The sequence below is a fragment of the Lactuca sativa genome, chromosome 1 (genome assembly GCF_002870075.4).
Source record: "Lactuca sativa cultivar Salinas chromosome 1, Lsat_Salinas_v11, whole genome shotgun sequence".
NCBI lineage: Eukaryota > Viridiplantae > Streptophyta > Magnoliopsida > Asterales > Asteraceae > Lactuca > Lactuca sativa.
Window position 1 is genome coordinate 162,497,884 of NC_056623.2, and position 12,852 is coordinate 162,510,735.

Genomic DNA, 12,852 nt, shown 5'->3' on the forward strand with positions numbered 1-12,852 from the left:
AAACCTTTGGATGGGGTCCAAAAAGTTTCCAGCTTGCATGGAAGGTCCAAAATCAAGGTTTTTCTAGGTTTTTGGTCCAAAAGAACTTAAAAAGACGATTATGCCCTTTTATTTTCTTTTTGGTATTTTTTATAATTATTCTAATGCTGTTTTAATTAAAAAATAAAGAAAAAAGAAAAAAAGTATCCCCACCCCCCCCCCCCCCCCCCCCTCTCTCTCTCTCTTTGTCTTCTCAAAAATCTCATCTGCGTTTTTTATCATCATCCCGATCGGCCCTTTTGCGATTATGATGGTTGTTTATTTGGAAATCTATGAAGAATACGGAGGATGTAGATGGAATTTTTGTCCCTGTTAAATCCTACGATCTACCATGGTTTCTCTTCAAGAATCTCCCAAATCATCTTCTTCTACGTCTTTTAATTAACATGATTACAACAAGATAGTTTCGCTGATAAACAGATAGAAAGCTTGAGAGATAGTGACAGACCATAGTTTCTTCACCATCGTCATCTCACCTCCTACATGCCCTTTTTCACTATCATCACCACTGAACATCCTCTCCGATTGAGGTACTGAGGAAAAGGAAGAAAAGCTTGAGACATTGTGACGAGCCCTAATTTTTGACCAGTTCTTAAGAACCCTAATTTCATGGACCAGACTTGTTCACATCGACCTCAGGGATGATGGATGCCGGCAAAGGGCAAGACTGGGCCTTGCGCTTCAAGTATTGTACCACAAGTTCTTCATCCGTCGGGTGGAACCTGAACCCAGGTGGCAGTCTCAGGACACCGTTTTTCACAAAATTCAGCTTCTCCATCTCTCGATACTAATTTCACCAACGAATTAAATCAAAAAACACTACAACCTTTGATCGATTAACCCAATTTACATCTTGAAAATCCCATTTGAAATCGACTAGAATCGAACAAGGAGAAGAAGGGAGGAGGAGTAAATAGGAATGGGTATGTGAACAAGTCTTGAATAAATCGCAACCAGACCATCATCAACCTTCGTCTTCAGAGTAAAACATAGGTGCATCCCTTACGCAGGTCCGTTCATCGGAGAGCCATAAAACAACCACCACTACTGTAACACTACCGACGATTTGATGGAGCCAAAACACCACAACGATCGTTCATACAGATGGATTGAAAATCGATTGTTTTTAGAGATTGAGATACACATGGGGGTTTTGAGAGATCGATTCTCTATATGTGTTAGTTTTGTCGGAGAGCTCAAGAGATGTGTGTGTGTGTCTTAAGGCGTGTTGGTTCAGAGAGAAAGAGAGAGGGTGGGGATACTTTTTTTTTTCTTTTTTCTTTATTTTTTAATTAAAACATCATTAGAATAATTATAAAAAATACAAAAAAGAAAATAAAAGGGCATAATCGTCTTTTTAAGTTTTTTTGGACCAAAAACCCAGAAAAACCTTGATTTTGGACCTTCCATGCAAGCTGGAAACTTTTTGGACCCCATCCAAAGGTTTTTGAAAACCACAAGGACCAAATTTGCAGTTTTGTCAATTAGTTTGTTGATTTATGGATACTTTAGTAGCAAAACTTATTGCTCATTAAAATTAGTAAACATTATTTTGCTATTTCTTACCTTTCCCAGCCAGAAATTTCATATAGCTTAAAAGTAACATAATAAACATCGATAGCATGTCCGATTTAATTATTTCGAAAACTTTTATGTTTTAATAAGGATATGATAGTTCAACAAGCGATTCCATTTGAGCATCTCAAAGAAAAGAAAAAGGTTATTAGCATAGTAAACTCCTAGACAATAAACCATTTTTTTTTGTTAATCATGCAACATAGAATGTTTAGTTCTATGACGAAAAAAAGCAAAAAAGTGCTCGAATATAAGTAGACAAAGTCTCCACAAATCACAGTGTATTAAATCTAAGACAATTTAAGATCAGATTTTGTATTTAATTATACTGATGGGTAAGCTTCTTAACTATCATTTACCAAGTTTTATGTTTAATTGACCTTGTAGTGACCTTATCATTGGATTTTTAGAATGGTGTTTACAATCACGAGATAAAAGAAGCAACTTTGATTTTCAATATAGCCAAGCTTCCTAAGTTATTTACCAAGTTTTAGTCTATTGTCTGCATGACTGGTTATCTAAGAGTAAAAGTAGTAATTTTGATCCAAGTTTTAGTCTATTGTTTTGGTAGTGCTGCTTCTGATAACAGTAGATAAGCAAGAAGAATGAAACTCATCAACAACATGATAAAAAAATCGAAAGAAAACTTAAATCCCAAACTGCAATTTTACATGTTATTGAACTGTAAATTAAGTAAACATGTCAAGTTTATGTATTAAATTATTGAAGTTATAATCAGATATGTGATATTGGTAAGATGTTTAACCATATGGTAGATTTAAAAAAGATAATTGCAAACCAATCATGTCATAATTTATCAAACTTCAAGTGAAGAACCTGCAAGTGTATAAAAGATATGAAACAAAAATACAAATCAGTTTTCATGTAATTGATTGATTTAGTTATCTTTTGATGATCATAAATTTTGGTTTTTATTTGGATCTTGAATTTCAATCATTTTAGGTTTATATAATCAGTTATTTTCTTCTAATTGCATGTTATAAAATTTAAACTATAGCTTTGTACTTTCATGTGCTTGCCATTCAGAAGTGGAATTGGTTTTTTTCATATTAATTAGGAATGCAAAGAGAGAAGTGATAATAACAACATTGATGGTGTTTTTTTATGCTTTATTGCTTGAAGAGCTTTGTTACTGGTAACTATTTTCATACTAAAATTTACATGTCTTTTACAAAATGCGAGATGCATGATGAATATTGAGTTTTTTGTTGCTATAATTTTCCATTAATAGTTATACTTTATTTGCCATGTTATGTGAATTAACATCACTATATGGCATGAGTGTTTGATTCTTTTTTAAATTATTACATAACTTTGACATGATTAACTAATTATTGTTTGAAAAGAAAAAAACTTTTTTATTTATAGTTGTTTAGATATCTGTCTTTGTAAATTAATAATATATATATATATATATATATATATATATATATATATATATATATATATGTATATATACTACAAGAAAAATCATGAATAGCTATGGAAAAGTGCTACGGAATCAAATTTTGTAGCTATTTTGCTATGGAATATACTACAAAATGATTTTCCGTAGATTTTTTGTTACAGAAATTTCTACGAAATAAATTTTGTTACAAACTTAAAACTAATTACGAAAAATTGTTACGAAATTGCAATCCGTAGGTATTTTGTTACCGAATTTGCTACGAATTTAAAATACATAGCTATTTTGCTACGAAAATTACTACGAATCTAAATTCCGTAGCTATTTTGCTACGGAATGAAATTCCATAGCTATTATGCTTCGGAATTTTGCTACGGAAGTGATTTCATAGCTATTTTGCTACGGTGAAAAAATTCATAGCTTTTTTGTTACAAAAACTTCTAAGGAACTAAATTATGTAGCTACTTTGCTACGAAATGAAACTTCGTAGCTATTTTACCTTTAATATATATATATTTTTAATATTTTTAGTTCAAGTTTTTTTTTTTTTTTTTTTTCATTTTAAAAAATAAAAAACACACTTTATATTAACCATAACCCCATCTATTTAAACAAATAAATAATACTAAAAAATATTTATTGTTTTATTTACGAGCCTAAGAGACCATTTTCTCTATTTATTGTTTTATTAATGAGCCTAAGAGCCCATTTTCTCTCCTTTTTGGAACTTGTTTTAGATTGGGAAAATACACCCTGTATTCATATTAAGGGAAGGGTGAATGGGTAAAATCACTTGACCTCATTTTGCACTCGGTTGCGAAGTTATTCAATGAGGTTTACCCGATCAAACCTCTGACCTACGGTCGATCGCCTCTCTCCCTCTTTCGACCACCGCCGTCTGGCTATTCCGACGAGTAGAAACACCGAATCCATCCTCACTATGTTCAATTTGGATTTTGAAGGTAAAAGATAAACCCTATCAATATTACCTTTTCAGTCTCTCCTTCAAATACGAGGCTTTGATCTTTTAAAATCCTTTTTCAATCCTTCAAATTCACACCTCAAATTCCGCTGTCTGTCTCCATTTACACCATTATCGATCGGACTTCACTCCTCTTGTTTGCTCTTACGTTTGCCACCTGCTCCGTTAATCATGTTTGCTGTGTATTGTTCTACTCATCTTCACCATTTTTTTCTCGATCGCCTTCGTCCCTACTAGGTAATCTTCTTCTCTGTTTTGTTTGCTTCTTAAAACCTACATAATTCACCACTAAGACCTACGTGAACCTCGAGGACCGGCTCGAGTTCATTCATGTCGGTTTCTATTAAATTATTGCTTCCAATAGTACTACTTATGTCCTTTGTCTAAGATTTGCGTTGTAGAGGACCTAATTTCTTTGTTGGAGTGAATTTCTTTGATTGCTTGAAAGTTTGCCCACAAGACCAGGAATTTTGTTAGAGTTTGACATAATAGGTATAGTAGTTGGATTCCATCATATGTTTATCTCTAGGGACATTACAAGATGATTATGCTCTCTGTAATGACATAAATGATTTGTGTTGTGTCAGTGGTTGTTTGTGATGCGAGTACAATGATATGATCAATATATATCTCAGTTTATGTTTTGAGTATGTGTGTATGGTTGTGTGTGGTTTGAGTGCTTTTGTGTATGTGTGTGTGTGTTGGAATTGACATTACTTTTCCTGTTTGTAAAGGCTTGGAGTTCTTTGAAGCATTATACAAGCTTTTAACTATAACTCTACCTTTAATTTCAGGTATCTGATTATTTTAGAAAACACTTGATTTTTTGTAGCTTGATTATTTTGCAGTTTGATCTCTTCTCTTTTCTCCATTCCAATTTTTTGCCTCTCACCTCTTACATCTTAATCATATAATGAGCCTCTCTAACTTCAGGTAAATCTGATTCACATAAGTAGTTATGCATAAAAAAACATGCCTATATGTATACATATGGCAAAATATTCCTAATTCTATGAAGTATTATATAATTCTAGTTCCAATTTTCTTTTGTAGATTTAATCAACTGTTGAAACCCAATGAAAATTTCGAACAAATAAAAGGTGATCACTATTTTTTTTATTATTATTATCAAAATCAAGCTCAATCAAAAGTAAATTAGGAAATAGAGAAAATGGTAATTATGTTGTCTATAAAAGTTAAAAAATGAAACAAAACGTTAAGTAAAGGATATGTTGTTATTTGAGATTTGACATATTTTGATATAGATCATAATATGGTAGTTAAAAGGGAAAATGAATCAAAGCTGCTAGAGGATTATTCTGGAAGAAGTAATAAGGGCAAATCTGGAAAATGGCTAAGATATGTTATAGAGAGAGAGAGAGCGAGAGAGAGTACTAAATAGGTAGGAATGATTTCATTTGTAGGCATTCAGATATTTTGGTGACAGTGATACTCTTGTATCGGCTCAAAGCCTTGTGGCTGTGATAGAGGGGTGTCCCCTGGAACAATATTGTTTATCCTTCCCTTTACATATATCAACTGGATTGATGATTAGTTCTGTTTATGTAGATGGTTGATCCCATAAAATTTATGGTTTGTTTTTTCTTATTCCAGGTTATGCTCCACTCATACCCACTCAACTTCTTGAGACAAATTTTCTTATCTTAGGTTCCAATCCACTCCACTTTACTCCAGGTGATAACAAAACCATCCTTTGTTTTCTGCAAATGACAGTTTTACCCTTATGTCTAGGTTAAATAAATGACAAAATTACAACATTATTTATTGATATTTTTCTTATCAAGATATTTTTACATTGGAAAATCGACCCCATTATAGCATTGTACTTTATCTTTTATACATACTAGGACATTGTACTTCAAAAAATAGTTCCATTTTGAGTTTTAAAGAGGCTAATCCTAAAATTAAGTTGAAGTTAGTCATTTATCACTAAAGTATTTGGATTTTGGATAAGAAAACATCGTTTGTTTCCAATTTATTACTAATTGTTAAATAACAATTTTACCCTTATGTTTTAATCTTTTTTTCTTATCAAAATATTGTACTTGGAATAATCTAACCAAATTATAACATTATACTTTCAGCTTTTGTATTTAGATCAGATTGCTACAATTGGGTAAAATTTTAAAGTAAAAAGTAGGAAGCTTAAAATAATGCCGATAACGAGCGTGCCAAGACAAATGTTGAGATTGAAAAATTGAAGATGTTAGTTGAGACGCAGCCAAACAATATGATGCTCAACAAAAATATGAGGATGCTCAACAAAAGAATGTGAAGTTTCAATAGAAAAATGTAGATGTTCAATCAAAGTTTGAACAACTTACACAACCAATGAATATGATAGAATATTATGTATCGAATAGCGTTTTATGTTAAATTTATGGCGAATTTTGATTTTGAAATATGTATCATTTGATTTAGTAGATATTTGTTTTAGCTTGTATAGAAATACTCTATTACTTTTGGTTTTATATTAATTGTATTTTTATAAATTAATATAAATAATCAAATTGAATAACTAAATTATATCTAATACTGGTACGAAATAATTGCTACGAAATTTATTATAGAAAAATCGCTACAGAATTTGCTATGGAAACATTGCTACAGAAATTGCTACGGAAAAATCGCTATGGAATTTGCTATGTGAAAATAGCTATGGAATTGGTTACGGAAACATTGCTACGGAATTTATTACGGAAACATTGCTACGAAATTTGCTACGAAAACATTGCTATGAAATTTGCTACCGAAACATTGCTACGGAATTTACTACGGAAACATTGCTACGGAATTTACTACGAAAACATTGGTACGGAATTTGCTACAAAAATGTTATGGAACTCAAATTGCTACGAAATAGATGTCGTAGAAACCGCCATAGTAAAATTGCTACAGAATTATAATTTCGTAGCTAGACATTTTGCTACAACAAATATAGTTACGGAGTCTAATTAGAAATTTACGTAGTAAATTCCGTAGTTATTTAGCTTTAGCTACGAAATTTTAGCTTTTTACTACGGAATTTTTCCATAGCTAAATTCAAATTTTCTTGTAGTGATATAGGCTTAGGTTATTCTCTTCAAAGTAATTAATGTGTTATTGTATGCATAAATGTGGGCCAATCATTTTACTTATTTTAAGAAAGTGATTAATACATATTATTTAATTAAATATAATTGAAAAATACCCTCTAATTTAACTAGAAGGGTATTTTAGTCAGTTAACATAGATTTAATAAAGGAAATTTGCATATTTTAAGAGATCAAAGATTCTATTAATTTTAAAAATTCGATTGTACAAATTATAAGGTTTTTAGTTCGGACATTCTGACAGAATATGTTTGAGTATGTTCAAAATAACAAATTTTTTTGTAGAATAACAAGATTCTCAAACCATCAATTGAAGAATTAAAAACAAAAATTACATTAATTCTTATAGAATACATGTAGCCATTGCTAAGAATTACATTTATTTTTAAAAAATAAAACTAAAAAAACTTTCAAATCTGGAAAAAAAACATCAAAATCTAATAAAAACATTAATGCATTCTAAAAGAATAATGTTGCTAAGAGGTGTCGTTCAAATTTCATGGTCCGTTCTTCAAGCATAAGCTTCTGTAGAAACAAATACAATGAATAAATTAGTGAGAAAATATTCATACTCAACATAATTGGAATTCGTGATTCTATTATGATAGAATTGGAATTTATTTACCAATAATTATATTATGTAACGACCCAATTTTCACGTCCAAAAATTTCGTTTTTAAAACATTACTTTAGAAAACATTAATAATTAAAAACATTGTTTGATCAAAGCACATCACAATGTAAACCATGTCTAAAAGCCAAATTATACAGCCAATCGAAATATCAGAGTATAAATCCCAGAGGAATCTCGTAAGTGTGGAAACCAGTGTGTGTGTATGATGTGCCGCTACCGCGCCAGCTCCTTCCCCTTCGATGAAGAGGTACCTGAAACCAAAACTGTAAACTATAAGCACAAAGCTTAGTGAGTTCCCCCATAATACCTCATACCATGCAAGCATATAACATACAACATTCAGCTAGGAGTTACGGGCCTCGCCCACACTCATGAAGATACGGGCCCTACCCACACTTTGCTAGCCGGGAGATACGGGCCTCGCCCACACTCTACTATCTGGGAGATACGGGCCTAGCCCACACTCCACTCTCGGAGAGATACGGGCCTTGCCCACACTCAACCGGTAACTCATAATATACAAGTATCACACAGACAACAAGTATAGACAACTCTATCATACTGACACATATATCATAATTAACTAAACCAAGAGATACGGGCTCGGCCCACACTCTAGTGCTAACATCTCGTCTACACGGGTCGGCCTTCATGCCTTAGACCCGTTCCTACTGGAAGGAAACTCACCTCGAAATAGCTGCTGGTCTGTGTGGGAATTGACTGTCTGCTGCTGCTATTGCTCCGGAAATCCTCCGGCTATAATTCCCACAAAACACTCAATCAAACACCGCTAACTGACCCTCGGGTAAATTGACCATTTTACCCTTGATCAAGTTAAAAGTTAAAGCCACAGTCAACTTTCAGTTAACCCGACTCGCCGAGTCCTTATCCAATCAATTGTCCTGCAACCCGTCTCTACTCGTCGAGTTGGGCGTTGACTCGACGAGTTCTCCTTCTGAACTGATATCCAAGTCCTTCATGCTACTCGCCGAGTTGTATGAACAACTTGCCGAGTTCATCTTCATCCGATGAACAATTTATGTTGTGACTCGCCGAGTTGTATGAACAACTCGCCGAGTCTGTTCTTGATCTAAGAAGATTGCCTTGAACTCGCCGAGTCAGGGCTTTGACTCGCCGAGTTCCTTCATGGGTGAGTTCGGCTACAAACTCACCAAGTCCACCCAGGACTCACTACTCAACTCGACACAATGAAAAGGGGACAAACTCGGAGACTCGCGACCAGACTCGCCGAGTCAGATGAGCAACTCGCCGAGTCTGCTTCATGCAAAATCCATATACGCGATTTTGCTTGAATCCAGTCCATTCCATTCATAGATCTGGGCTCATAGGGCCTGGTTTACACGTAAAGTTTCCAACTTTACGTGTAGATCATCACCAATAAAGGTTCTAAGGCTCAAAGTGCACCAAAAGGGGTAGATCTAGGGCTTGTGTGCAATAAGACTCCATAAAGGCAGTAGATCCAAGCTCCAAGGACTGAATAGGGTCTAGATTTAAAGGCTAACAACTTGAATCAACCAACAATGCACAACCAAGCTTGGGACATGGTTCAAGAAGGACTTTAATGGAGTAATAAGCATAGAAACAGAGGGAAAACGAGTTATACCTCAAAGAAATTACTGAGAGAACACGAAGATGCTTGGCTTCCTTCCCTTCCACTTGATCTACTCCTCTTCCTTCCCAAAATCTTCAAGAAAACACACTAAAAAGCCTCAAACTCACAAGAACAAGGGCTAGAATGTATGGAGAGCTTCTGAGGGTGAAGGGGGCGGAGTTGGGGCGCAAATGGTCGGTTTAAATAGGGTGCAAACCCTTAGAAATTTGGGTTTCATCAGACAGAGCGGACTCGCCGAGTCCATAATATGGACTCGCCGAGTCGCCAACTTAACCGCGTCCCAAGTCCCGTCTCTACTCGGCGAGTCGGGCCTCCAACTCGCCGAGTCCAAGGCCAATAATACGAAATACTCAGATAAATCTTACATACCAGGAACCAGGTGCTACATATTAATTCGGGGAATTCTAACAGAATATGTTCATGATTATCATAAAAACATTCTTTTCTGATAGAATGCTATAAACGAAGAAATATCATTCAGTTGAAGCATTTTAGCGAGCACTTGGTGTGCATGAAAACAACTTTCAATTCAGTTGAAGCATTCATCTGTCAAATAAGCAACCAAAACAACCATGATTTGTATTTAACCAATCAAAACCGAAAACTAATCTAAACCTATCGATTAAACTTCATCGATTTACAGTAAATCAATCAAAATAAGAAAGAATATTAAAGAAACCTGTGATTATCCAGCCAACAACAACCCTTTATTTCTTCTTTTGCTTGCCCATTGATTTCACAGCCTCAATCCAAACACCCATCTGATTTCGGTTCTTCTTCCCTGCCTCCATCGAACCATTGATGCATTTTGTCGAATGTTTTATGTGCGTGATTATACCTGAGAAAGCTGGATTGGAAAATTGGGTTTGTCATCAGTGGTTTATGTGAGTTTTGAATTATCATTCGAAATGAATTACAGATCCAAATCAATTACGAGTCAATTTCAACTACAGAAAGTTTCATCAATGAGATCAATTATATGTAACATTGATAATTTGAAAAAAGAAAAGTACCAGGAGCCAATTTTCGATTTGGCTTTGACGCTCCCTTGCCGATAAAATGAAAAGATATACCCTAACCTGTCCTTTGACTTTTGAATTGATATCAGTATTGGTCTCTGGTCGGATTCTTGTCTTCCTCGTTCGTCATTCCATTTTGTTTTGATCGAAGAAGGTAGCTGTGGTATTGTCGGCAACGATGGCTATGAGGAAGGAAGTGGGTAGTCATGGTGGTCGTATGCTATGAAGATGATGGTGTGGTTATCGACGATGAAGATGGTTGTGGTGCTCAGCAACCAGAGGAAAAACAGGAATATGGTGGTGGTCGTCTGGTAAATTTTGTGGGTCGATGTTTCTATACGGTGGAATTGGTGGAACGAGGGGTTTTGAAAATGACGATGAAGGGCAACCCCACAAAGGTTTGCTGGTGTCGATTTGTTCAATTTAGGGTTTTCAGAATCGGTTTTTAGATAAAGAGGGGAAGGAGATTTAAACTGGAGAGATACCATGATTATAGGGATTATTTTTGGAAGTTATTAAACAAATGACTAACTTACCCTTATTTATTTATTTTATTATTTAATTTTTTATTTAATTTTGATTGACCCACATTGATGCATACAATAACACAATACTTAGTTAAAACACCTGAACCTAGCTCTCTCTCTCTCTATATATATATATATACACACACACACACACACGCGTATTTTTCGGGATATAAAGAGAAGTTGAAGCTTGGTTTGGTGGCCCCCAGTTCTCTGCTCAATAACACAAGCTAAAAAGCATTGTGTGATTTAAAACGATAACACCAGTTGAGCATGTCGGTTATAGCTTCAACAAGTTTCTCATCTTCCATTTCATCATAATAATGAAAAGTTAAAGATGCAATATATCCAACAAATTTAATTCTAGATTGGGAAGGTAACCAAATTCTAAATATCCTTGCTATCCAACTAAAACAATTTTAAGTGGCACAACCTTATTATAAAAAAAAAATAAGAAAAAAATTCAGAGATTCAATGTATACAATAGAAACAAGATTAATATCATAAATGCCTAAATGAACTATTCAAAATGTTAAAAAAAACACCTTCGAACTAAAAAATATTATAAAAAAGTAATATACTATTATTTTTGTTCAAAAAATAAAATCATAAGTTATAACAACTTATGGACGTATTTTGCAAAACTAACTGGTAGTTGGGGGTGTGACAGATTGGTATCAGAGCATTGCTTATAGTGAACTCAACATATCAACCCATAAAAGATATACAACTATAAATACAATGCGGCTGAAGTGCTCTGACTAGAAGTATACTTTTAAAGTATAAGTATTTTACGAGAAGTATACAAACAAGCATACATACTAAGAACAAGTATCACAAGAAGAACAAAACAAAATTATTCAGATGTTGGACACTATAATCAAACCTAGGCAGTTATGTAATCATATCTGGGATAAATATAGCCCGATCAACAATATTTATTTGAGATACGACCAACATGTGTTTGGGAGTGATAGTGGTGTTGCAACGAGTCTAAAATTTACCAATCCTATATATACAAAGGATCTATAGAACAAAACATAAAGTTAAAATACTATAGGAGCCTTTTAGAGTACTATAAGACTACAACAAGTCTGAAAACTTACGAAGTCCCTAGACTAAGAAAACTTTAGAATCAACCATACAATTAAAATACTATAGGAGTATTTTAGGCACTATAATTAACTTATGGAAAACTAAAAGACCCTTGCTTACAGGTCTATAATTGCGAAGTGTATGCTTCCAGGGTTATATATAATTTGGATCTTATAGACTTAGAATTTGTGATCTTTGCTCTACTACATGTTCCTTGTTTGGTTGTGGTCATAGAGTAGGATCACTTATTTGAAGGTCTATTTGATCTTGGTTACGTACAACTTGTATACACTGCGTGATTATAGGAGTACCCGGTAAGGATCATCATGAAAATTTCGATAGAGATGTTTTTACTTAATCTCATAGATCCTTTAGACATTCCCATTCTTGCACAAACAACATAGGTAGATATAGCCACTCCACCACAACAGCCAATAGTGTAGACAAGGAAGAACAAGAAGGGGTTCATGGGGAGGATTCTGATAAGAAATCATACAAGGAGTCATACTTTCCATCATGAAGTGATTGAGATAAGTGATAAATCTCAAAGCATGACATAACAAGGATTCAACACACGTATGGAGAACAAGAACACCATAGGAAAGTCCAGAGACAACAGATTCCCACAGCTGAAACCAGGGAAATCATAACTAGGACAGAGAACAACGGAAATCACTCACGAGGCGTGCGAGGTGGCAGAGCACCTTATGTGCCACACTAATAATTAACCAACTAATACAACCTAGTGAGTTAGTGATTACACTACTCACATTATGGGTTAGGCTTATCGTCACTTCAGTAACAACTAG

The 12,852-nt window shown here is 34.1% G+C and overlaps 1 long non-coding RNA gene across 4 annotated transcripts; it reads left to right on the forward strand.

The window, feature by feature from the left end:
* The first annotated feature begins 3,606 nt into the window (after window positions 1-3,606).
* On the forward strand, window positions 3,607-6,512 carry LOC111912664 (uncharacterized). Of its 4 annotated transcripts, none has more exons than XR_006183328.2 (5): window positions 3,607-4,259; window positions 4,871-4,955; window positions 5,076-5,122; window positions 5,637-5,717; window positions 6,128-6,512. It is a non-coding gene; the product is annotated as an uncharacterized LOC111912664 (long non-coding RNA). The 4 variants fall into 4 exon arrangements; XR_006183329.2 differs by lacking the exon at window positions 4,871-4,955 and adding an exon at window positions 4,757-4,816 and having other exon boundaries at window positions 3,609-4,259; XR_006183326.2 differs by lacking the exons at window positions 4,871-4,955; window positions 5,076-5,122 and adding an exon at window positions 4,757-4,816 and having other exon boundaries at window positions 3,615-4,259.
* The last annotated feature ends 6,340 nt before the right edge of the window (window positions 6,513-12,852 follow it).